This window comes from Aedes albopictus, chromosome 1, assembly GCF_035046485.1.
Source record: "Aedes albopictus strain Foshan chromosome 1, AalbF5, whole genome shotgun sequence".
In the NCBI taxonomy this organism is placed as follows: Eukaryota; Metazoa; Arthropoda; class Insecta; order Diptera; family Culicidae; genus Aedes; species Aedes albopictus.
Window position 1 is genome coordinate 106712918 of NC_085136.1, and position 22240 is coordinate 106735157.

Consider the following 22240-nt stretch of genomic DNA (forward strand, 5'->3'; position numbering starts at 1 on the left):
CTTGAGCTTGATTGATCTCTAGCTACTCTAGTATCACCAGATCAACAAAGAATACAAGGAATTAATAAGACAAGTTTGTATTTTTGCATTTATTAAATTTTGGGTGTCGGACTGTTTGGGCAATGACTGTGTGGCAGAAGGTTCACGTTGGTGCGCAGATGCCAGCCGTTAATCACTATATTGTGCATTGATTACTTTGAAGATGATGCGACACATCTCATTGGTTGCATTAACTTGTAAGCGTGATATGATAGATTGACACTGCTATGTAAAGTTGGAACTAAATAAGCAAGCTTTGCTTCAGTGGGGACGTTACGCCAAGAAGAAGAAAGCAACAAGAGTTACACTTCTATTGAACCCTCGTTCACTTACCACGGATTTCCCAGACCTTTGCCAGATATCATGAACCGACAGATGGTAGTTCAACAACAAGTGAATCTCCACTTTCAGCCACTTCATGCCAAACAGTAAATAAACAGCCAAATAAGCCAATCTCTACGTGTTTGCCCTGATGATAGACCTTTCCAGTGTTCACATGTCAGCAGCATTGCATTGGAAGGAGTAACCCATTCACCCTTTCATCGATCTCGACTCAATCTGGCGGATGTAACCACCCCATCCAACTAGCAAAGCTGCAAACGCCCTGTAAGTCAGACGGTATCATCACCAAACGGTGGAAGTTGGGAGGGTATCTTCTTTCCGCACAGTCAGTTAACTAAACATCGAACGGCGCTGCTAGGGCGTGAAACTGAGGCTATACGTTCTGTTGGGTGCTGCAGCTTCAATGAACGCGGCGAGGCGAACCAAACGGGCTTGTGCTGCTGTAGGATGAGCTAAACGTCTATTCAACGGACGGTAATTGCTGATGATGACCCACCGCCGCAGTAAAACAGCTGTTCAGCGGAGGATCCCTCAGCACGCCTACACCGCACCGGGTTAGACTTGCTCGATGGTGCTGCATGTTGTTTCAAATTTATGATTTTTTGTTTTTTTTTTAATTTCTTAGTCTTGATTTGTCATGTTGCAAAAAAAAGTTCTAATAAATTTACTTAATTTTGTAATTTCCAGATAATACAATTTGTTATTATTAGAATTTCCCGATAGCCAGGTGTTCTGATTCATCTATTTTGCTTTTTTATATTTTTTGTTTTCCTTCATAGTTTTTTTTACCTTTTTTTAATTTTTTTTTATTTTTACATTTTTGTTTTCTGGTTTTTGGTTTCCTTTTTCTCATTCTTTGGTTTTATGATGAGGCAATTTCGTGTGCAGAGATTTCTGCAATTCTTTTCTGGTATTTTAAAACTTTAAAATTGTTCGATTTTTTGTTCCCTTTTTTATTAAAATTTTTCTTTTTATTTTTATTTTACTACACTCTTTGATTTGGATTTCTTACTTATTCCGTTTCTTCATTACCTCAACACTGTGTTTTCAATGTCATAGTTTGTTTACAAAATCTTTTCACTGTTGTTTTTTTTCAGTTTTTTTTTTATTTGATTTTGTCTGATTTCGTTTTTTATTGCAAAATGTTCATTGTTTGCGACGAACTATTTGTTTAACTTATCGCATTGAACACCACTTTCCAACCCCCGCAAAGCTCATATCATTGCACAGAAAACGAATCGGATCAGCTCTCAATTACCACGGCAGCTGACCACGCGCCCAACTCGGCTTTCTGTCCGATACAGTTTATCTCTCCCAAGCACACCACCCAAGCGAATTCCATCCATTGCCCACAAGCAGAAGGTCCGTCCGTTCCAAGGTGGCAAAGAATGCAATCTGGTTTCCGAAGGTGAAAACGGTTGTGGTGGGTGGTGGTGCGGGGTGGCGTCCGTCGTGGGAGAATTGCTCTTTTGTTTTTCAATCGATGATCCGTTGAAAAACGGGTTGGATGGAAAAGTTTGATGCGCGTGGCTGCTTCTGATCTTCCACCTTCAGCTTCCCGCCTTTCCTAGCCTTCCATGATGGGCATTTATTCTCTCCATCATGGTCCAGTGACTGACTGACTGACCGACTGGCTGACTGACTGGATGTTTGCTGATGCCAGAAGCAGCCATCCAACCAACAACGGGGGTTTGTTTGGATCGATGGATGTTGGGTTGGTGCTGTGAAAATGGATGGCTGAAGAGACGGGTGAGGGAGGAGGATGAAAACCTTCTTGGGAAAATTGCCGTTCAATGGAAATGGTGAGTGGGTAGCTGATGTGGGTCAGTAGTGGAAAAGGTGATGGAAGACTAGAAAATAGGTATGGCTGGAACGATGACGAGTGGAAGTCCTCAACTGTACCTCAACTATATCTTCTTCTCTTTTTCTCTGCTCCTTTTTACCTCCCTTGTCTTGTTTATATTCTGTGTCTTCTCTGCTTTCTCTGTCAGATTTGTCTGCTCTGTCTGTTCTGTCTGTTCTGTCTGTTCTGTCTGTTCTGTCTGTTCTGTCTGTTCTGTCTGTTCTGTCTGTTCTGTCTGTTCTGTCTGTTCTGTCTGTTCTGTCTGTTCTGTCCGTTCTGTCCGTTCTGTCCGTTCTGTCCGTTCTGTCCGTTCTGTCCGTTCTGTCCGTTCTGTCCGTTCTGTCCGTTCTGTCCGTTCTGTCCGTTCTGTCCGTTCTGTCCGTTCTGTCCGTTCTGTCCGTTCTGTCCGTTCTGTCCGTTCTGTCCGTTCTGTCCGTTCTGTCCGTTCTGTCCGTTCTGTCCGTTCTGTCCGTTCTGTCCGTTCTGTCCGTTCTGTCCGTTCTGTCCGTTCTGTCCGTTCTGTCCGTTCTGTCCGTTCTGTCCGTTCTGTCCGTTCTGTCCGTTCTGTCCGTTCTGTCCGTTCTGTCCGTTCTGTCCGTTCTGTCCGTTCTGTCCGTTCTGTCCGTTCTGTCCGTTCTGTCCGTTCTGTCCGTTCTGTCCGTTCTGTCCGTTCTGTCCGTTCTGTCCGTTCTGTCCGTTCTGTCCGTTCTGTCTGTTCTGTCTGTTCTGTCTGTTCTGTCTGTTCTGTCTGTTCTGTCTGTTCTGTCTGTTCTGTCTGTTCTGTCTGTTCTGTCTGTTCTGTCTGTTCTGTCTGTTCTGTCTGTTCTGTCTGTTCTGTCTGTTCTGTCTGTTCTGTCTGTTCTGTCTGTTCTGTCTGTTCTGTCTGTTCTGTCTGTTCTGTCTGTTCTGTCTGTTCTGTCTGTTCTGTCTGTTCTGTCTGTTCTGTCTGTTCTGTCTGTTCTGTCTGTTCTGTCTGTTCTGTCTGTTCTGTCTGTTCTGTCTGTTCTGTCTGTTCTGTCTGTTCTGTCTGTTCTGTCTGTTCTGTCTGTTCTGTCTGTTCTGTCTGTTCTGTCTGTTCTGTCTGTTCTGTCTGTTCTGTCTGTTCTGTCTGTTCTGTCTGTTCTGTCTGTTCTGTCTGTTCTGTCTGTTCTGTCTGTTCTGTCTGTTCTGTCTGTTCTGTCTGTTCTGTCTGTTCTGTCTGTTCTGTCTGTTCTGTCTGTTCTGTCTGTTCTGTCTGTTCTGTCTGTTCTGTCTGTTCTGTCTGTTCTGTCTGTTCTGTCTGTTCTGTCTGTTCTGTCTGTTCTGTCTGTTCTGTCTGTTCTGTCTTTTCTGTATGTTGTGTCTGTTCTGGCTGTTCTGTCTGTTCTGCCTGTTCTGTCTGTTCTGTCTGTTCTTTCTGTTCTGTCTGTTCTGTCTGTTCTGTCTGTTCTGTCTGTTCTGTCTATTCTGTCTGTTCTGTCTGTTCTGACTGTTCTGTCTGTTCTGTCTGTTCTGTCAGCTCTGTCTGTTCTGTCTGTTCTGTCTGTTCTGTCTGTTCTGTCTGTTCTGTCTGTTCTGTCTGTTCTGTCTGTTCTGTCTGTTCTGTCTGTTATGTCTGTTCTGTCTGTTCTGTCTGTTCTGTCTGTTCTGTCTGTTCTGTCTGTTCTGTCTGTTCTGTCTGTTCTGTCTGTTCTGTCTGTTCTGTCTGTTCTGTCTGTTCTGTCTGTTCTGTCTGTTCTGTCTGTTCTGTCTGTTCTGTCTGTTCTGTCTGTTCTGTCTGTTCTGTCTGTTCTGTCTGTTCTGTCTGTTCTGTCTGTTCTGTCTGTTCTGTCTGTTCTGTCTGTTCTGTCTGTTCTGTCTGTTCTGTCTGTTCTGTCTGTTCTGTCTGTTCTGTCTGTTCTGTCTGTTCTGTCTGTTCTGTCTGTTCTGTCTGTTCTGTCTGTTCTGTCTGTTCTGTCTGTTCTGTCTGTTCTGTCTGTTCTGTCTGTTCTGTCTGTTCTGTCTGTTCTGTCTGTTCTGTCTGTTCTGTCTGTTCTGTCTGTTCTGTCTGTTCTGTCTGTTCTGTCTGTTCTGTCTGTTCTGTCTGTTCTGTCTGTTCTGTCTGTTCTGTCTGTTCTGTCTGTTCTGTCTGTTCTGTCTGTTCTGTCTGTTCTGTCTGTTCTGTCTGTTCTGTCTGTTCTGTCTGTTCTGTCTGTTCTGTCTGTTCTGTCTGTTCTGTCTGTTCTGTCTGTTCTGTCTGTTCTGTCTGTTCTGTCTGTTCTGTCTGTTCTGTCTGTTCTGTCTGTTCTGTCTGTTCTGTCTGTTCTGTCTGTTCTGTCTGTTCTGTCTGTTCTGTCTGTTCTGTCTGTTCTGTCTGTTCTGTCTGTTCTGTCTGTTCTGTCTGTTCTGTCTGTTCTGTCTGTTCTTTCTGTTCTTTCTGTTCTGTCTGTTTTGTCTGTTCTGTCTTCTCTGGTTTCCGTTGCTTCTTTGACTTTTGTCTTGTCCGTCTAGTTCGTCCTGCTGTCTCTGTCATGTCCATCTGGGCAACTTAATCAAAGATAAAATTATAATTTAAACAACCTTTTCGCACAAGAACTTGAATGCCACTCACACCATCGAATTACAATGTGTCGGTCCCAATAATGCCCACTTAATTGAAATGGCAAATTTTCATATCCGTCGCCATCTCGCCACTGACTGCAGTGTCGTATCTTCCGGAAGAAACAACAGCTGTCGTACATTGGTTTTTCGTTTCTCACCACATGCCTTCCTCCATCCCTTGAAGCGGAGAAGCCGGATTGAAAAAGGCACCAAATGAGCAGCTAAACCGAATCATAATGGGTATCTGACGGGGTGATTAAAATCAAAAGGCAGTTAAATTTTTCGGTGGAAGAAAGTCATTCGTCGTTTGGGGCTTTATGGGCACACGCAGCACCGGGTACAGTCACTGAGAGCAGTGAAATTTATGCCATTGACTAAAGTGTGGAAACGAGAGCGGAAAGGTGAAAGTTATGAGAGGCATATTGGTTTGATGATTTGATTTAAATTTAATTAATTTAAACAATCAAAGGCATAAAAGATAACGATACTAGGACCACAAGCACGTCTGTTTGACGAGAGATAAAAACCCTACTATCCAGCTTCTGTGAGAAGCTTTCCCAGCTTCTGTGTGACGATTTCCCAGCTTCTGTGAGAAGCTTTCACAGCTTCTGTGAGAAGCTTTCCCAGCTTCTGTGTGACGATTTCCCAGCTTCTGTGAGAAGCTTTCACAGCTTCTGTGAGAAGCTTTCACAGCTTCTGTGAGAAGCTTTCACAGCTTCTGTGAGAAGCTTTCTCAGCTTCTGTGAGAAGCTTTCTCAGCTTCTGTGAGAAGCTTTCTCAGTTTCTGTGAGAAGCTTTCCTAGCTTCTGTAAGAAGCTTTCCCAGCTTCTGTGAGAAGCTTTCCCAGCTTCTGTGAGAAGCATTCCCAGCTTCTGTGAGAAGCTTTCCCAGCTTCTGCAAGAAGTTTTGCCAGCTTTTTGTGAGAAGCTTTCCCAGCTTCCGTGAGAAGCTTTCCCAACTTCTGTGTAAAGCTTTCCCAGCTTCTGTGAGAAGCTTTCACAGCATATGTGAGAAGCTTTCCCAGCTTCTGTGAGAAGCTTTCCCAGCTTCTGTGAGAAGCTTTCCCAGCCTCTGTGAGAAGCTTTCGCAGCTTCTGTGAGAAGCTTTCCCAGCTTCTGTGAGAAGCTTTCCCAGCTTCTGTGAGAAGCTTTCCCAGCTTCTGTGAGAAGCTTTCGCAGCTTCTGTGAGAAGCTTTCCCAGCTTCTGTGAGAAGCTTTCCCAGCTTCTTTGAGAAGCTTTCCCAGCTTCTGTGAGAGCTTTCCCAGCTTCTGTGAGAAGCTTTCCCAGCTTCTGTGAGAAGCTTTCCCAGCTTCTGTGAGAAGCTTTCGCAGCTTCTGTGAGAAGCTTTCCCAGCTTCTGTGAGAAGCTTTCCCAGCTTCTGTGAGAAGCTTTCCCAGCTTCTGTGAGTAACTTTCCCAGATTCTGCGAGAAACTTCCTTAGCTTCTGTGAGAAGCTTTTCCAGCTTCTATGAGAAGCTTTCCCAGCCTCTGCGAGAAGCTTTCACAGCTTCTGTGAGAAGCTTTCTCAGCTTCTGTGAGAAGCTTTCTCAGCTTCTGTGAGAAGCTTTCTCAGCTTCTGTGAGAAGTTTTCCTAGCTTCTGTAAGAAGCTTTCCCAGCTTCTGTGAGAAGCTTTCCCAGCTTCTGTGAGAAGCATTCCCAGCTTCTGTGAGAAGCTTTCCCAGCTTCTGCAAGAAGTTTTGCCAGCTTTTTGTGAGAAGCTTTCCCAGCTTCCGTGAGAAGCTTTCCCAACTTCTGTGTAAAGCTTTCCCAGCTTCTGTGAGAAGCTTTCACAGCATATGTGAGAAGCTTTCCCAGCTTCTGTGAGAAGCTTTCTCAGCTTCTGTGAGAAGCTTTCCCAGCTTCTGTGAGAAGCTTTCGCAGCTTCTGTGAGAAGCTTTCCCAGCTTCTGTGAGAAGCTTTCCCAGCTTCTGTGAGAAGCTTTCCCAGCTTCTGTGAGAAGCTTTCGCAGCTTCTGTGAGAAGCTTTCCCAGCTTCTGTGAGAAGCTTTCGCAGCTTCTGTGAGAAGCTTTCGCAGCTTCTGTGAGAAGCTTTCCCAGCTTCTGTGAGAAGCTTTCCCAGCTTCTGTGAGAAGCTTTTCCAGCTTCTGTGAGTAACTTTCCCAGATTCTGCGAGAAACTTCCTTAGCTTCTGTGAGAAGCTTTTCCAGCTTCTATGAGAAGCTTTCCCAGCCTCTGCGAGAAGCTTTCCCTGCTTCTGTGAGAAGCTTTCCCAGCTTCTGTGAGAAGCTTTCCCAGCTTCTGTGAGAAGCTTTCCCAGCTTCTGTGAGCAGCTTTCCCAGCTTCTGTGAGAAGTTTTCCCAGCTTCTGTGAGAAGCTTTCCCAGCTTCTGTGAAAAGCTTTCCCAGCTTCTGTTAGAAGCTTTCCCAGCTTCTGTTAGAAGCTTTCCCAGCTTCTGTTAGAAGCTTTCCCAGCTTCTGTGAGAAGCTTTCCCAGCTTCTGTGAGAAGTTTTTCAACTTCTGTAAAAAGATCGACCAGCTTGTAATTATCCTTAACAGCTTTTTTAAGCTTTCTGAGCTTGTGTGAGAAGCACTTCCTGTTCCTCTAAGAGTTTCTCATCTTCTGTGAAATTTTATCCAGCTTCCGTGAGTCGTTTCTAGTCTCTGGTTCCACAGCTTACGATAAGATGTTTTTTGCAGTTTCTAGTGAAAAACCTCAAGAACATGCAAGTTTCAGTTTTCACTAAAACTACTCGTGTAACTAACCAGTATCGTTTCGCTTCATGCAAAACGAAACGGCTTGAAGCCATCGAAGCAACGAACTCGCCAAGACCATCAGGATCGACAAGCCCTAAGCCCTGGCAACCATCACTGCGCCACTACCATGACATGCATGACTAGACCACATTCAAGTTTCCAACTATCAACTTAATCCTCATATCACACTCACTGGCCCTGTCTGGCAGTTGTTCCTCATGCACGTTTGGCACGATATGGGGATGAAAGCGTGAAGTTCCATGATTTTTGTTGTCGCCACCATCAGCGTCGAACGACGACGACGACCAGCAACGACGCCCAGTCAGTGGACCGAGAGGAGAAACTGCGGAATTGTTGCGAAATGTCCGATTTGCGGGCGCTTCCTCATTGCAGTTTCGCCACCATATCGTCGACCAAAACGGACCCCAGTGTGTGTGTGTTATGTTGTGCTGTGTTGTAAGTGCATCTGTTGGCTCCGCGGGTGCAATATGATGGAACGCATTTTCCTTGTTTGAAACTATTAGAGCAGGCAGCCAGCGGCCCTTTGACGCCACCGGGCTGGGAGTTTCGAGTTCCTGGTACGCAACAAGAGCTTTAAAGTAATTGATATAGTAATTGTTGGATACAGTGGCGGTCACAATAAGATTCAAATCTATTTCTAGTTCAAAAAGAAGAAGGTTATAAATTTCATTGCAAAATATTGAAATAAATTTAAAAAAAATTATCGGCCCCGCAAAGCATTATTGTCGCTTGAGCTCAAAATATACAAATGTGATACAAAAACTATTAATGTTAATTCAATGTTTTTTTTTGTCTATTTGTGGTTCAACCAGGTGTCTTTTTTCACGCCCCTGTTTGTGTAGAAGTTAGACATAATGGTCAACCGAATTGGTGAGCTCGTTCCATATTTTTAAACATTTTTCCTAATACGGTATACATTGATTTCGTTTGCTACTGTAGCATACCAAAGGCGAGAATCGAGAAAAAAAAACCATGTCAGACGGACAGCGGCGATAGCTCCACACTTGACTAGAGGCTGTAAGTACCGACTCTAAAACTCGCTTTTGCTAATATTTTTTCGACTAAAGAGCTCATGCTTCTTTTCGGTGTGTTTGTTTGCTCGCGAGCAATAACCGCTTTAAATCGGAGCCACATCGCCCAACCAGCAACGCGTTTTGAGTTGTTCACAGCAAGTGCAATTAAAAATTTAAACATAAAGTGGCTCCCTTCCGTCTGGGCCGCCGGTCTGGTATAGGCTCTCTGTGCCGCCACACCGGGCGAACTGAAGTGGCTGGCGAACGGTAAAATTACTCTCGGAAAATATGAAGCTTGTAGCTCCGGGTTTGATTTATGAGCACCGAAAGCGCAACACTGAACGAGTGGAAACTGAAGGACCGTAAAGTACGAGCAGGTCTGTGTTTTCGCAAGTAGGCGCTAATCTGAGCCGAGGGTTGTTAACTGTTGGGGAAGCCGTGATTGTGCGATACAATTGTCGGAATGTGATTGACCGAATTTCATATTGTTTAAGTTGTGCTTTTTTAAATTTGGAAAGTTTTTCTGCTCGGAATGGTGAAAAATATCAGAAACAGTCTCTTCTAAAGCTTGGATGGCTTCCTCCTGAAACCTCGGAAGGTTTCCTCCTGAAACCTCGGAAGGTTTCCTCCTGAAACCTCGGAAGGTTTCCTCCTGAAACCTCGGAAGGTTTCCTCCTGAAACCTCGGAAGGTTTCCTCCTGAAACCTCGGAAGGTTTCCTCCTGAAACCTTGGAAGGTTTGCTCCTGAAACCTTGGAAGGTTTGCTCCTGAAACCTTGGAAGGTTTCCTCCTGAAACCTTGGAAGGTTTCCTCCTGAGACCTTGGAAGGTTTCCTCCTGAAACCTTGGAAGGTTTTCTCCTGAAACCTTGGAAGATTACCTCCTGAAACCTTGGAAGGTTTCCTCCTGAAACCTTGGAAGGTTTCCTCCTGAAACCTTGGAAGGTTTCCTCCTGAAACCTTGGAAGGTTTCCTCCTGAAACCTTGGAAGGTTTCCTCCTGAAACCTTGGAAGGTTTCCTCCTGAAACCTTGGAAGGTTTCCTCCTGAAACCTTGGAAGGTTTCCTCCTGAAACCTTGGAAGGTTTCCTCCTGAAACCTTGGAAGGTTTCCTCCTGAAACCTTGGAAGGTTTCCTCCTGAAACCTTGGAAGGTTTCCTCCTGAAACCTTGGAAGGTTTCCTCCTGAAACCTTGGAAGGTTTCCTCCTGAAACCTTGGAAGGTTTCCTCCTGAAACCTTGGAAGGTTTCCTCCTGAAACCTCGGAAGGTTTCCTCCTGAAACCTTGGAAGGTTTCCTCCTGAAGCCTTTGAAGGTTTCCTCCTGGAGCCTTGGAAACCTTGGAAGGTTTCCTCCTGAAACCTTGGGAGGTTTCCTCCTGAAACCTTAGAAGGTTTCCTCCTAAAACCTGGGAAGGCTTCCTCCCGGGAAGTTACGCCACCTCCAATCGTATAAAAGAGTATATTTTTTCCTCTGTTTTCAACTGCTATTTCCAGCACCCCAAACAATGTAGGAGAACGTTACGGTTTGGTAACTTCAATCGCTAAGTGGGTGCAACATTCGCCGAAGGTATTAGTGGCATGTGCGCTCGTGCTGTGGCTCCAACGCGATTTCTTGGCGGGAAATTGTTCGATTCGACTAATTGTCTTTCGAGCAGCAAGCTGAACGAAGCTGAACAGTCAGTCAGCGTATAAATCGATGACCTTCGCGCATTGAACCTGCCACCGACGCACCAGCGCAAGTGGTTTTCAAGATGAAAGGATTTTGCTGGAACGGAGGAGGAGAGGGAGGAGGTGGTGGTGGATCAAATTGGGCTTGGATTGTTTTAGTTTTATTGCCCTCCTAATGGTGATGGTTGTTTGGATTCAGTTGATGTAATCGCTAACGAAAACGGAATGGGTGGAAATGCGAAGCAAATTGGTGAACTAACCTTGAACAGTTGACACTTCATTCGTGGATTAGTTGCTTTTGATGAACGCCTTCCGGATAGATTTCGGCTGAGTAACGACGTGAAGTAATTGCTTAGTTAACGCCTGAACAGAAGTTTTGCGGCATTTCAGTACACGAGAAGTCTGCAAGGCTTCTCCCTCGGAGAAGTCTGCAAGGCTTCTCCCTCGGAGAGGTCTGCAAGGCTTCTCCCTCGGAGAAGTCTGCAAGGCTTTTCTCTCGGAGAAGTCTGCAAGGCTTCTCCCTCGAAGAAGTCTGCAAGGCTTCTCCCTCGGAGAAGTCTGCAAGGCTTCTCCCTCGGAGAAGTCTGCAAGGCTTCTCCCTCGGAGAAGTCTGCAAGGCTTCTCCCTCGGAGAAGTCTGCAAGGCTTCTCCCTCGGAGAAGTCTGCAAGGCTTCTTCCTCGGAGAAGTCTGCAAGGCTTCTCCCTCGGAGAAGTCTGCAAGGCTTCTCCCTCGGAGAAGTCTGCAAGGCTTCTCCCCCGGAGAAGTCTGCGAGGCTTCTCCCCCGGAGAAGTCTGCAAGGCTTCTCCCCCGGAGAAGTCTGCAAGGCTTCTCCCCCGGAGAAGTCTGCAAGGCTTCTCCCCCGGAGAAGTCTGCAAGGCTTCTCCCCCGGAGAAGTCTGCAAGGCTTCTCCCCCGGAGAAGTCTGCAAGGCTTCTCCCCCGGAGAAGTCTGCAAGGCTTCTCCCCCGTAGAAGTCTGCAAGGCTTCTCCCCCGGAGAAGTCTGCAAGGCTTCTCCCCCGGAGAAGTCTGCAAGGCTTCTCCCCCGGAGAAGTCTGCAAGGCTTCTCCCCCGGAGAAGTCTGCAAGGCTTCTCCCCCGGAGAAGTCTGCAAGGCTTCTCCCCCGGAGAAGTCTGCAAGGCTTCTCCCCCGGAGAAGTCTGCAAGGCTTCTCCCCCGGAGAAGTCTGCAAGGCTTCTCCCCCGGAGAAGTCTGCAAGGCTTCTCCCCCGGAGAAGTCTGCAAGGCTTCTCCCCCGGAGAAGTCTGCAAGGCTTCTCCCCCGGAGAAGTCTGCAAGGCTTCTCCCCCGGAGAAGTCTGCAAGGCTTCTCCCCCGGAGAAGTCTGCAAGGCTTCTCCCCCGGAGAAGTCTGCAAGGCTTCTCCCCCGGAGAAGTCTGCAAGGCTTCTCCCCCGGAGAAGTCTGCAAGGCTTCTCCCCCGGAGAAGTCTGCAAGGCTTCTCCCCCGGAGAAGTCTGCAAGGCTTCTCCCCCGGAGAAGTCTGCAAGGCTTCTCCCCCGGAGAAGTCTGCAAGGCTTCTCCCCCGGAGAAGTCTGCAAGGCTTCTCCCCCGGAGAAGTCTGCAAGGCTTCTCCCCCGGAGAAGTCTGCAAGGCTTCTCCCCCGGAGAAGTCTGCAAGGCTTCTCCCCCGGAGAAGTCTGCAAGGCTTCTCCCCCGGAGAAGTCTGCAAGGCTTCTCCCCCGGAGAAGTCTGCAAGGCTTCTCCCCCGGAGAAGTCTGCAAGGCTTCTCCCCCGGAGAAGTCTGCAAGGCTTCTCCCCCGGAGAAGTCTGCAAGGCTTCTCCCCCGGAGAAGTCTGCAAGGCTTCTCCCCCGGAGAAGTCTGCAAGGCTTCTCCCCCGGAGAAGTCTGCAAGGCTTCTCCCCCGGAGAAGTCTGCAAGGCTTCTCCCCCGGAGAAGTCTGCAAGGCTTCTCCCCCGGAGAAGTCTGCAAGGCTTCTCCCCCGGAGAAGTCTGCAAGGCTTCTCCCCCGGAGAAGTCTGCAAGGCTTCTCCCCCGGAGAAGTCTGCAAGGCTTCTCCCCCGGAGAAGTCTGCAAGGCTTCTCCCCCGGAGAAGTCTGCAAGGCTTCTCCCCCGGAGAAGTCTGCAAGGCTTCTCCCCCGGAGAAGTCTGCAAGGCTTCTCCCCCGGAGAAGTCTGCAAGGCTTCTCCCCCGGAGAAGTCTGCAAGGCTTCTCCCCCGAAGAAGTCTGCAAGGCTTCTTCCCCGGAGAAGTCTGGAAGGCTTCTTCCCCGGAGAAGTCTGGAAGGCTTCTTCCCCGGAGAAGTCTGGAAGGCTTCTTCCCCGGAGAAGTCTGGAAGGCTTCTTCCCCGGAGAAGTCTGGAAGGCTTCTTCCCCGGAGAAGTCTGGAAGGCTTCTTCCCCGGAGAAGTCTGGAAGGCTTCTTCCCCGGAGAAGTCTGGAAGGCTTCTTCCCCGGAGAAGTCTGGAAGGCTTCTTCCCCGGAGAAGTCTGGAAGGCTTCTTCCCCGGAGAAGTCTGGAAGGCTTCTTCCCCGGAGAAGTCTGGAAGGCTTCTTCCCCGGAGAAGTCTGGAAGGCTTCTTCCCCGGAGAAGTCTGGAAGGCTTCTTCCCCGGAGAAGTCTGGAAGGCTTCTTTCCCGGAGAAGTCTGCAAGGCTTCTCCCCCGGAGAAGTCTGCAAGGCTTCTCCCCCGGAGAAGTCTGCAAGGCTTCTCCCCCGGAGAAGTCTGCAAGGCTTCTCCCCCGGAGAAGTCTGCAAGGCTTCTCCCCCGGAGAAGTCTGCAAGGCTTCTCCCCCGGAGAAGTCTGCAAGGCTTCTCCCCCGGAGAAGTCTGCAAGGCTTCTCCCCCGGAGAAGTCTGCAAGGCTTCTTCCCCGGAGAAGTCTGCAAGGCTTCTTCCCCGGAGAAGTCTGGAAGGCTTCTTCCCCGGAGAAGTCTGGAAGGCTTCTTCCCCGGAGAAGTCTGGAAGGCTTCTTCCCCGGAGAAGTCTGGAAGGCTTCTTCCCCGGAGAAGTCTGCAAGGCTTCTCCCCCGGAGAAGTCTGCAAGGCTTCTCCCCCGGAGAAGTCTGCAAGGCTTCTCCCCCGGAGAAGTCTGCAAGGCTTCTCCCCCGGAGAAGTCTGCAAGGCTTCTCCCCCGGAGAAGTCTGCAAGGCTTCTCCCCCGGAGAAGTCTGCAAGGCTTCTCCCCCGGAGAAGTCTGCAAGGCTTCTCCCCCGGAGAAGTCTGCAAAGCTTCTCCCCCGGAGAAGTCTGCAAGGCTTCTCCCCCGGAGAAGTCTGCAAGGCTTCTCCCCCGGAGAAGTCTGCAAGGCTTCTCCCCCGGAGAAGTCTGCAAGGCTTCTCCCCCGGAGAAGTCTGCAAGGCTTCTCCCCCGGAGAAGTCTGCAAGGCTTCTCCCCCGGAGAAGTCTGCAAGGCTTCTCCCCCGGAGAAGTCTGCAAGGCTTCTCCCCCGGAGAAGTCTGCAAGGCTTCTCCCCCGGAGAAGTCTGCAAGGCTTCTCCCCCGGAGAAGTCTGCAAGGCTTCTCCCCCGGAGAAGTCTGCAAGGCTTCTCCCCCGGAGAAGTCTGCAAGGCTTCTCCCCCGGAGAAGTCTGCAAGGCTTCTCCCCCGGAGAAGTCTGCAAGGCTTCTCCCCCGGAGAAGTCTGCAAGGCTTCTCCCCCGGAGAAGTCTGCAAGGCTTCTCCCCCGGAGAAGTCTGCAAGGCTTCTCCCCCGGAGAAGTCTGCAAGGCTTCTCCCCCGGAGAAGTCTGCAAGGCTTCTCCCCCGGAGAAGTCTGCAAGGCTTCTCCCCCGGAGAAGTCTGCAAGGCTTCTCCCCCGGAGAAGTCTGCAAGGCTTCTTCCCCGGAGAAGTCTGGAAGGCTTCTTCCCCGGAGAAGTCTGGAAGGCTTCTTCCCCGGAGAAGTCTGGAAGGCTTCTTCCCCGGAGAAGTCTGGAAGGCTTCTTCCCCGGAGAAGTCTGGAAGGCTTCTTCCCCGGAGAAGTCTGGAAGGCTTCTTCCCCGGAGAAGTCTGGAAGGCTTCTTCCCCGGAGAAGTCTGGAAGGCTTCTTCCCCGGAGAAGTCTGGAAGGCTTCTTCCCCGGAGAAGTCTGGAAGGCTTTTTCCCCGGAGAAGTCTGGAAGGCTTTTTCCCCGGAGAAGTCTGGAAGGCTTCTTCTCCGGAGAAGTCTGGAAGGCTTCTTCTCCGGAGAAGTCTGGAAGGCTTCTTCTCCGGAGAAGTCTGGAAGGCTTCTCCCTCGGAGAAGTCTGGAAGGCTTCTCCCTCGGAGAAGTCTGGAAGGCTTCTCCCTCGGAGAAGTCTGGAAGGCTTCTCCCTCGGAGAAGTCTGGAAGGCTTCTCCCTCGGAGAAGTCTGGAAGGCTTCTCCCTCGGAGAAGTCTGGACAGGCTTCTCCCTCGGAGAAGTCTGAACAGGCTTCTCCCTCGGAGAAGTCTGGACAGGCTTCTCCCTCGGAGAAGTCTGGACAGGCTTCTCCCTTGGAGAAGTCTGGACAGGCTTCTCCCTCGGAGAAGTCTGGACAGGCTTCTCCCTCGGAGAAGTCTGGACAGGCTTCTCCCTCGGAGAAGTCTGGACAGGCTTCTCCCTCGGAGAAGTCTGGACAGGCTTCTCCCTCGGAGAAGTCTGGACAGGCTTCTCCCTCGGAGAAGTCTGGACAGGCTTCTCCCTCGGAGAAGTCTGGACAGGCTTCTCCCTCGGAGAAGTCTGGACAGGCTTCTCCCTCGGAGAAGTCTGGACAGGCTTCTCCCTCGGAGAAGTCTGGACAGGCTTCTCCCTCGGAGAAGTCTGGAAGGTCCCCCGGAGAAGTCTGGAAGTTTCTGCCGAGATGTTTGGAAGTCTGCTGACGATCTAGAAAGGACTCCCTTGGGTCAATTTCAGAAAGCACAGCCAAGTGCTTCGACCAAGCAAATTAATTAGCCCTTACAAGAACTTATTACTCCGCCAATCGCTACCGATCGGCGAGCACCGGATTCACCTTGCCCGTTTAACGGATCACCGCCCATCACCCAGCCAACGACGTCGATCGAACGATGATCATGGACGTGATGGTGATTGCAAGCGCCCGCCGACCGTCCATTCACTCAACTGCACAGATCAGCCCAGGTTGGGGTGGGTGCGCTACGGTTTCTCAGGGTTGGCGGCCGCCGATGCCAATGGCGAAACAAGTCCGCGAACTTGTGCCTTGTTTTTGCCGTTGCCGCACCGCATGATGGATTGCAACCGACCGAACGGCATTGATCGTTGGAGGTGGTGGTGCTGGTGGTGGTGGAGAGCGATTACCATCATCTGACGGACTGCTGAAGATGATACAGCAATTAGAGCGGTGTGCTTGACCAGTCCATTCAGTCAGTCAGTCAGCCAGCCGAGTAAGTGGTTGTGAAAGTCTCTCGTGTGAGCCGTGGTAGCAGACGAGCGTGCGGTGAACTTGAATCCGAAATCGGATGCAATTTTCCAAACGAGTGGTCTTCGAGTTGATCGAGACAGCCAGCAGCGGGAACTTTCCAATTGACCTTGAGGCGGAGTGGTCGGCAGGTGTCTCCAGAGCGCGCCTCCATCGTTGAGAAACAGTTCGCTGGGGGTAGGGCAGAGCGATGTTAATTGTTGTCTAGGTTACGGTGATAATGACAGCTTATTTTATGCAATTAGAGCTGAATTGAGAGGGAAATTTGTTTTGAAGACTCTGTTGTTGGGAAATAAGGTCGCTGCATTCGGCAAATCAGTTTCAATGGTTAGGGCGTTCAATTAAGAATTATATCAAAAAATGGACAAGGTCATCAATGTAAGATAATAATTGGAAGATTTTCAGCTGCATAATGCTATGCAGTTTTCAACATCTCCAATTTGATGGCCTTTTTTGTGTTCAAAGAAGCACCTGATCCACAAACCCTCATTCCTCAAAATCAACTGGTCTTCACATTGTTTCTTTGGATATTACACGCGTCTACAATGACTAAACTGATATAAGTCTCAGTCTTAGATTGCGGCAATGCGATAGCTTGGTGAGCTCGTTCCATGTTGTTTCTGTGATTTATTTGCGATTGTTTGCGATTGTTTTTAAACACCACTCGAAAATCTGGCTTCATGCCGAAAAACAATAAAAAATAATCTTTCGGATTTCCGAGTGTTATTAAAGAAGTTACGACTAAATTCCAGACTAAATTACTTAACCTCCCCAACAGACAGTAAGGACTTGGCCGGTGCCTATAATGATCAGACATGTATGCTATGAAAGAAAACATGTTCTCACTTTGCGAGCTATCCATATTTGCTTGAAATATAGCGCATCGTATCTTCGCAAAATGTCTTCATAAATGCCTGGCGACATTTATTTGAGAACCCCTGCACAAATTTCTAATAAAACGCTGAACGAATTTCTGAAGAAGTCGCTGTTGGAATTTGTTGGATGACTGGATGATTTTTTAAAAGAATTCCTGGAGTAGTTTTTCAATAAATTTGGTGAATGGTTCCTCAAAGAGTTCGTGGAGAAATTTCAAAGGACTTACGTGAAGCAACTTCGAAAAAAATTCATAAAAAGTTTTCTTAAGGAATCCTAAGGGAAATTTTGAAGGACTCAAGAGAGCTCTCTAGAGCAACCCTTGGTACAAAGGAATTCTGTAAAGAATTTATGAAGGGTTTTTTTTTAAGGATTGCCTAATGAATCCCTATGGGATTTCTTTAGGAATCCCAGAAAAAAACTTCTAAACAACAAAATCTTAAAAATTTCTGAAGGAATTCTAAGTTTTTGATTTCCTGATGGAATTGTTGGAGAAATTTCTGAAGAAAAAAATACGAGAATTTTTGAAAGATTCTCTGAAGTGATTCCTAATGCAGTATAATAATGATATAATCAGAGCAGAAAAAGGTGTATTTTCTGAGAAAATTCCAGGAGGAATACCTGAAGAAAGTTTTTGGAAATCTCTTGTGGAATTTCTTAAAGAATGTCTAAATATTTTTTTAGAAAAAACTCTTTGACGAATGGAACCTTTAAAAGTGATCATTTAAAAATACCTTTATAATTGCCAGAAGAAATTTCTGGAATCATTCACGAGGAAATTTTTATTGAAATTCATAGAGAAATTCCTGGAATAATTTTTGGGAGAAGTTTTGAAAGATTTTCTAGAGCAATCCTGAGAATATTTTTAAGCAATCCATGGAGGAATCCATCAATGGATTTCTAAAGGAATCTTTGGAGAACTTTCCGAACAAATTATCATAGGAATTTCTGAAATAATCCCTGAAGATATTTTTTAAGAAATCCTGTAAGAATTTCTAAAACAATTGCTGAGGGAATTTCTGAAAAATCCCTTTATGATTTTTTAACGAATTCCTGGAGTAGTTTTCAAATGAATTTAGTGGATGATTTTCCCGAAAATGTTTCTGGGAATTTCTAAAAACACTTCGTGTTACAACTTTGATGGAATTTCATGAGAAGTTTCCCAATAGAATACTTAGAGAAATTCCAGAAGGATACTCTAGAGGAATTACTAGAACAACCCTTGGTACAAAGAAATTCTGTAAAGAATTCATGAAGGAATCTTTTAAAGGATTGCCTAATGAATCCCTATTGGAATTCTTTAGGAATTCGAGGAAAAACTTCTCAAAAACAAAATCTTAAAAATTTCTGAAGAAATTCTGAATGTTTGATTTCCGGATGGAATTGTTGGAGGAATTTCTGTAGAAATATGAAGCAGAATTTTTGATAGAATCTCTGGAGTAATTCCCTAATGCAGTGTAATCATGATATAATCAGAGAAGAAAAAGGAGTATTTTCTGAAGATATTCCAGCAGGAATGCCTGAAAAAAGTTTATGAAAATCTCTGATGGAATTTCTTAAAGAATGTCTGAATATTTTTTTTAAGAAAAACTCTTTGACAAATACCTGCTGGAATCATTCATAGTGATCAGGTAAAAATATCTTCATAATTGCCTGAAGAAATTTCCGTAATCATTCCTTCGGGAATTCCCATTGAAATTCATGGAGAAATTCCTGGAATATTTTTCGGAAGAAGTTTTGAAAGATGTTCTAGAGCAATCCACATAATATTTTCTGAATCAATCTTTGAAAGAATCCATTAACGGCTTTCTAACGGAATCTTTGAAGAATGTTCCGAACAAATTATCATACGAATTTCTAAAGTAATCGCTGGAGATATTTTTTTAAGAATTCCTGTAAGAATTTCTAAAAAAAAGCCGATGAAGGATTTTTTGAAAAATTTCTGGATGATTTTTTTAAAGCAATTTATGGAGTAGTTTCCAAATGAATTTTTTGGATGACTTTCCTGAAAGAGTTCCTGGCATATAAAAACTGCGTGAAGCAACTTTGAAGTAATTTCATGAAAAGTTTCTCAAAAGAATGCTTAAAGAAATTTCTGAAAAATACTCTAGAGAAATTTCTAGAGCAACCCTTGGTACGAAAGAATTCCAAGAAGAATCTATAAAGGAATCTTTCAAGGAATTGCCTATTGAATCCCTATTGGATTTATTCCGTAATCCTAAGTAAAACTTCTGAAAAACAAACGTTTAAAAACTTTTGAAGGAATTCAAAATATTTAATTCCCACATGGAATTGTTGGAGGAATTTCTGAAAAAATATGATGCAGATTTTTTGAAAGAATCTCTAAAGTGATTTCCTAATGCAGTGTAGTCATGATAAAATCAAAGCCGGAAAAGAAGTGTTTTCCGAAGAAATTCCAGGAGGAATACCTGAATACTTTTTTTTAAATCGCTGGTGGAATTTCTTAAAGAATATTTGAATATTTATAGAAGAACTCTTAAACGAATATCTACCCGCTGGAACCATTGAGATTGATTATGTTGAAACATCTTTGTAAATTCCTAAAATCATTCCTTTGTAAATTTGTACTGCAGTTCATGGAGAAATTCCTAGAATAAGTTTTTGAAAAAAAATTAAAAAAAATCCGTTTTTTTTAATTTTCATTAAATTTGGAAAAAGAATCTCTTAATGATTTTTTACAATCTAGAGAAATCTTCAGAAGTTTTTGTGAATTCCTAACAAAACCTTTGGAGAATTTTTCGAACAAATATTCATTGGAATTTCTAAAGTAATGCCTGATGATATTTTTATTAAGAAACTAGCTGTCCCGGCAAACGTCGTACTGCCAGCCTACTGTGTTTTTGACATACAGCTCCATAGGGACGTCCCCGGCGAAGTCATCTGTATGGGAGCCCCCCGTTCCAAAGACCGGAGAGGTCTCACACCAAGCTAAAAACCTTCCCCGGCCCCGACAGCACCCAAATACAAAATTGCACACCGATCGGTCCAGTAGTTTCCAAACCCATAGCGGTCAGACAGACAGACAGACAGACAGACAGACAGACAGACAGACAGACAGACAGACAGACAGACAGACAGACAGACAGAAATTCATTTTTATATATATATATATATCTATAGATCCTGTAAGAATAAAAAAAACGCTGAGGAAATCTGAAAATATCTATTGATGATTTTTTAAATGAATTCCTGAAGTAGTGTTTATTATGATTTTATCTTCATAAATTCCTGTAGAAATTTCCGAAATCATTCCTTTGTTCATTTGTACTTGCAATTCATGGAGAAATTCCTGGAATTTTTTTTGGAAGAAAATTAGAAAACTTAAAAAAAAATCCTTTTTTTTTTATTTTAATTAAATTTAAAAAAAAATCTCAAAATGATTTTTCACAATCTAGAGGAATCTTTAGAAGTTTTTGGGAAGCAATCACTTACGGAATCCATTGATGGCTGCCTAACAGAATCTTTGGAGAATTTTTTGAACAAATTATCATTGGAATTTCTAAAGTAATGCCTGGAGATATTTTTTTAAGAAATACTGTTAGAATTAAAAAAAAAAAAACGCTGAGGGAATCTGAAATTATCTCTCCATGATTTTTTTTAAAATGAATTCACGAAGTAGTGTTTGAAGGAATTCGTGGAAGATATCCGAAAGAATTCCTGGAAAAAATCGAAAAGAATTCATGAAGCAACTTTGAAATGCATTCATGAAAGGTTTTCCAAAAGAATCCTCAGATATAACACTCGAAAAATATCTAATGCTTGAGAGAATTTTCGAAAGAAACTTTTGAGGAATTGTTCAATGAAACTCTGAGAATTTTCTAAAAATCATAGACACTGCTGAAGAACACTTCTGCTGAAACGCTGATTATCTGAAGAAATTTGAGGAACCTCTGGAGAGTTTTATCAAAAAACCTTTGAGGGAGTTTCAAAAGGAACCTAAGGAAGGTTTTCTTGAGGAATCATTGGAAGAACTCTAGATCAATTGCTGAAGACATTCAGCAACGAGTTTCTGAAGCAACTGAAACAAGATTTTTTAAAGATCCCTGGAAAAGTTTTCAAAGAAATCCGTAGAAAATTTCTTGAGATGTTCCCCTGGAAAATTTTGTAAGAGAATCTATGCCTTAATTTTGAAAGAAATCGATGGAAGTTTTTCCAATGGAATGCATTGCGACATTTCTGGAGGTATTTTCAGGTTAATTCAGGAAAAAATACCTAGAGAATGTCCTGAACCTCTGAAAACCCCTTTGGGGAAATGCCTAGAGAAATCAAAGGAAGTTTTCCTAAAAGCATACTTCGATAATCTTCTTGAAAATTTTCTAGAAGATCTTCTGAAGGAACCCCTGTCGGAAATTCCAAAGAAATTCATGAAGGATTTTTTGAAGCAATCCAAGCAAGAAATCCCCGAAAAAAAATGTTCAAATGAAGGATTTTTTCAAAACATTCTATGGAGGAAACCCGATGGAAATGTCTGAATGAGTTCCTAAAGACATTTCTTTAAAAAAACTCTAGCTCAAATCATACAGAAATCTCTGGAGGAATTCTTGAAATAACCCTGAAGGAAATTCGTGAAGATTTAAAGAAGTATTTTCTGAGGAAACTTCTGGAGTAATTCCTGAAGAAAGTTTTTGGGAAAACTCCGTTGGAATTCCTGAAGGATTATCTCGATGATTTTCAGAATAACTCTTGCTGGAACCATTGAAAGATATCACGTGAACAAATTTTAATCAATGCCTGAAGAAATTCTTGGCAACATTTCTTCGGGACTTTCCAAAGAAATTCGTGTAGAAAGTTCTGAAGCAACTTGGTAGGATTTCTGGAAAAAGTTTTGAAAGATTAAAAAAGATTTGTTTCATAAATCCTCTGAATATTTTCTAAAGTAATCCCTGGAGGAATCCACTCAAGCTTTTCAAATTGTATATCTGGAAAAACTGCACAAAATCAAAAAGAAAACTGGAAAAATCGTGGAAATCTTCTGTAAGAATATCTAAAAACTGCTGAAAAAAATTCTGAAGCCAGTGAAAAAAAAATCTAGAACAATTTTTTAAGGGATTCACAGAAGCTGGAAAGCTTCTCACAGAAGCTGGAAAGCTTCTCACAGAAGCTGGAAAGCTTCTCACAGAAGCTGGGAAAGCTTCTCACAGAAGCTGGGAAAGCTTCTCACAGAAGCTGGGAAAGCTTCTCACAGAAGCTGGGAAAGCTTCTCACAGAAGCTGGGAAAGCTTCTCACAGAAGCTGGGAAAGCTTCTCACAGAAGCTGGGAAAGCTTCTCACAGAAGCTGGGAAAGCTTCTCACAGAAGCTGGGAAAGCTTCTCACAGAAGCTGGGAAAGCTTCTCACAGAAGCTGGGAAAGCTTCTCACAGAAGCTGGGAAAGCTTCTCACAGAAGCTGGGAAAGCTTCTCACAGAAGCTGGGAAAGCTTCTCACAGAAGCTGGGAAAGCTTCTCACAGAAGCTGGGAAAGCTTCTCACAGAAGCTGGGAAAGCTTCTCACAGAAGCTGGGAAAGCTTCTCACAGAAGCTGGGAAAGCTTCTCACAGAAGCTGGGAAAGCTTCTCACAGAAGCTGGGAAAGCTTCTCACAGGAGCTGGGAAAGCTTCTCACAGAAGCTGGGAAAGCTTTTCACAGAAGCTGGGAAAGCTTCTCACAGAAGCTGGGAAAGCTTTTCACAGAAGCTGGGAAAGCTTCTCACAGAAGCTGGAAAGCTTCTCACAGAAGCTGGAAAGCTTCTCACAGAAGCTGGAAAGCTTCTCACAGAAGCTGGAAAGCTTCTCACAGAAGCTGGAAAGCTTCTCACAGAAG

The 22240-nt window shown here is 45.1% G+C and overlaps 1 protein-coding gene across 2 annotated transcripts in view; it reads right to left on the bottom strand.

The window, feature by feature from the left end:
- The window catches only part of LOC109432921 (uncharacterized), a 527049-nt gene that overhangs the window by 476898 nt on the left and 27911 nt on the right, over positions 1–22240 (bottom strand). The gene's annotated exons all lie outside the window — the stretch shown is intronic.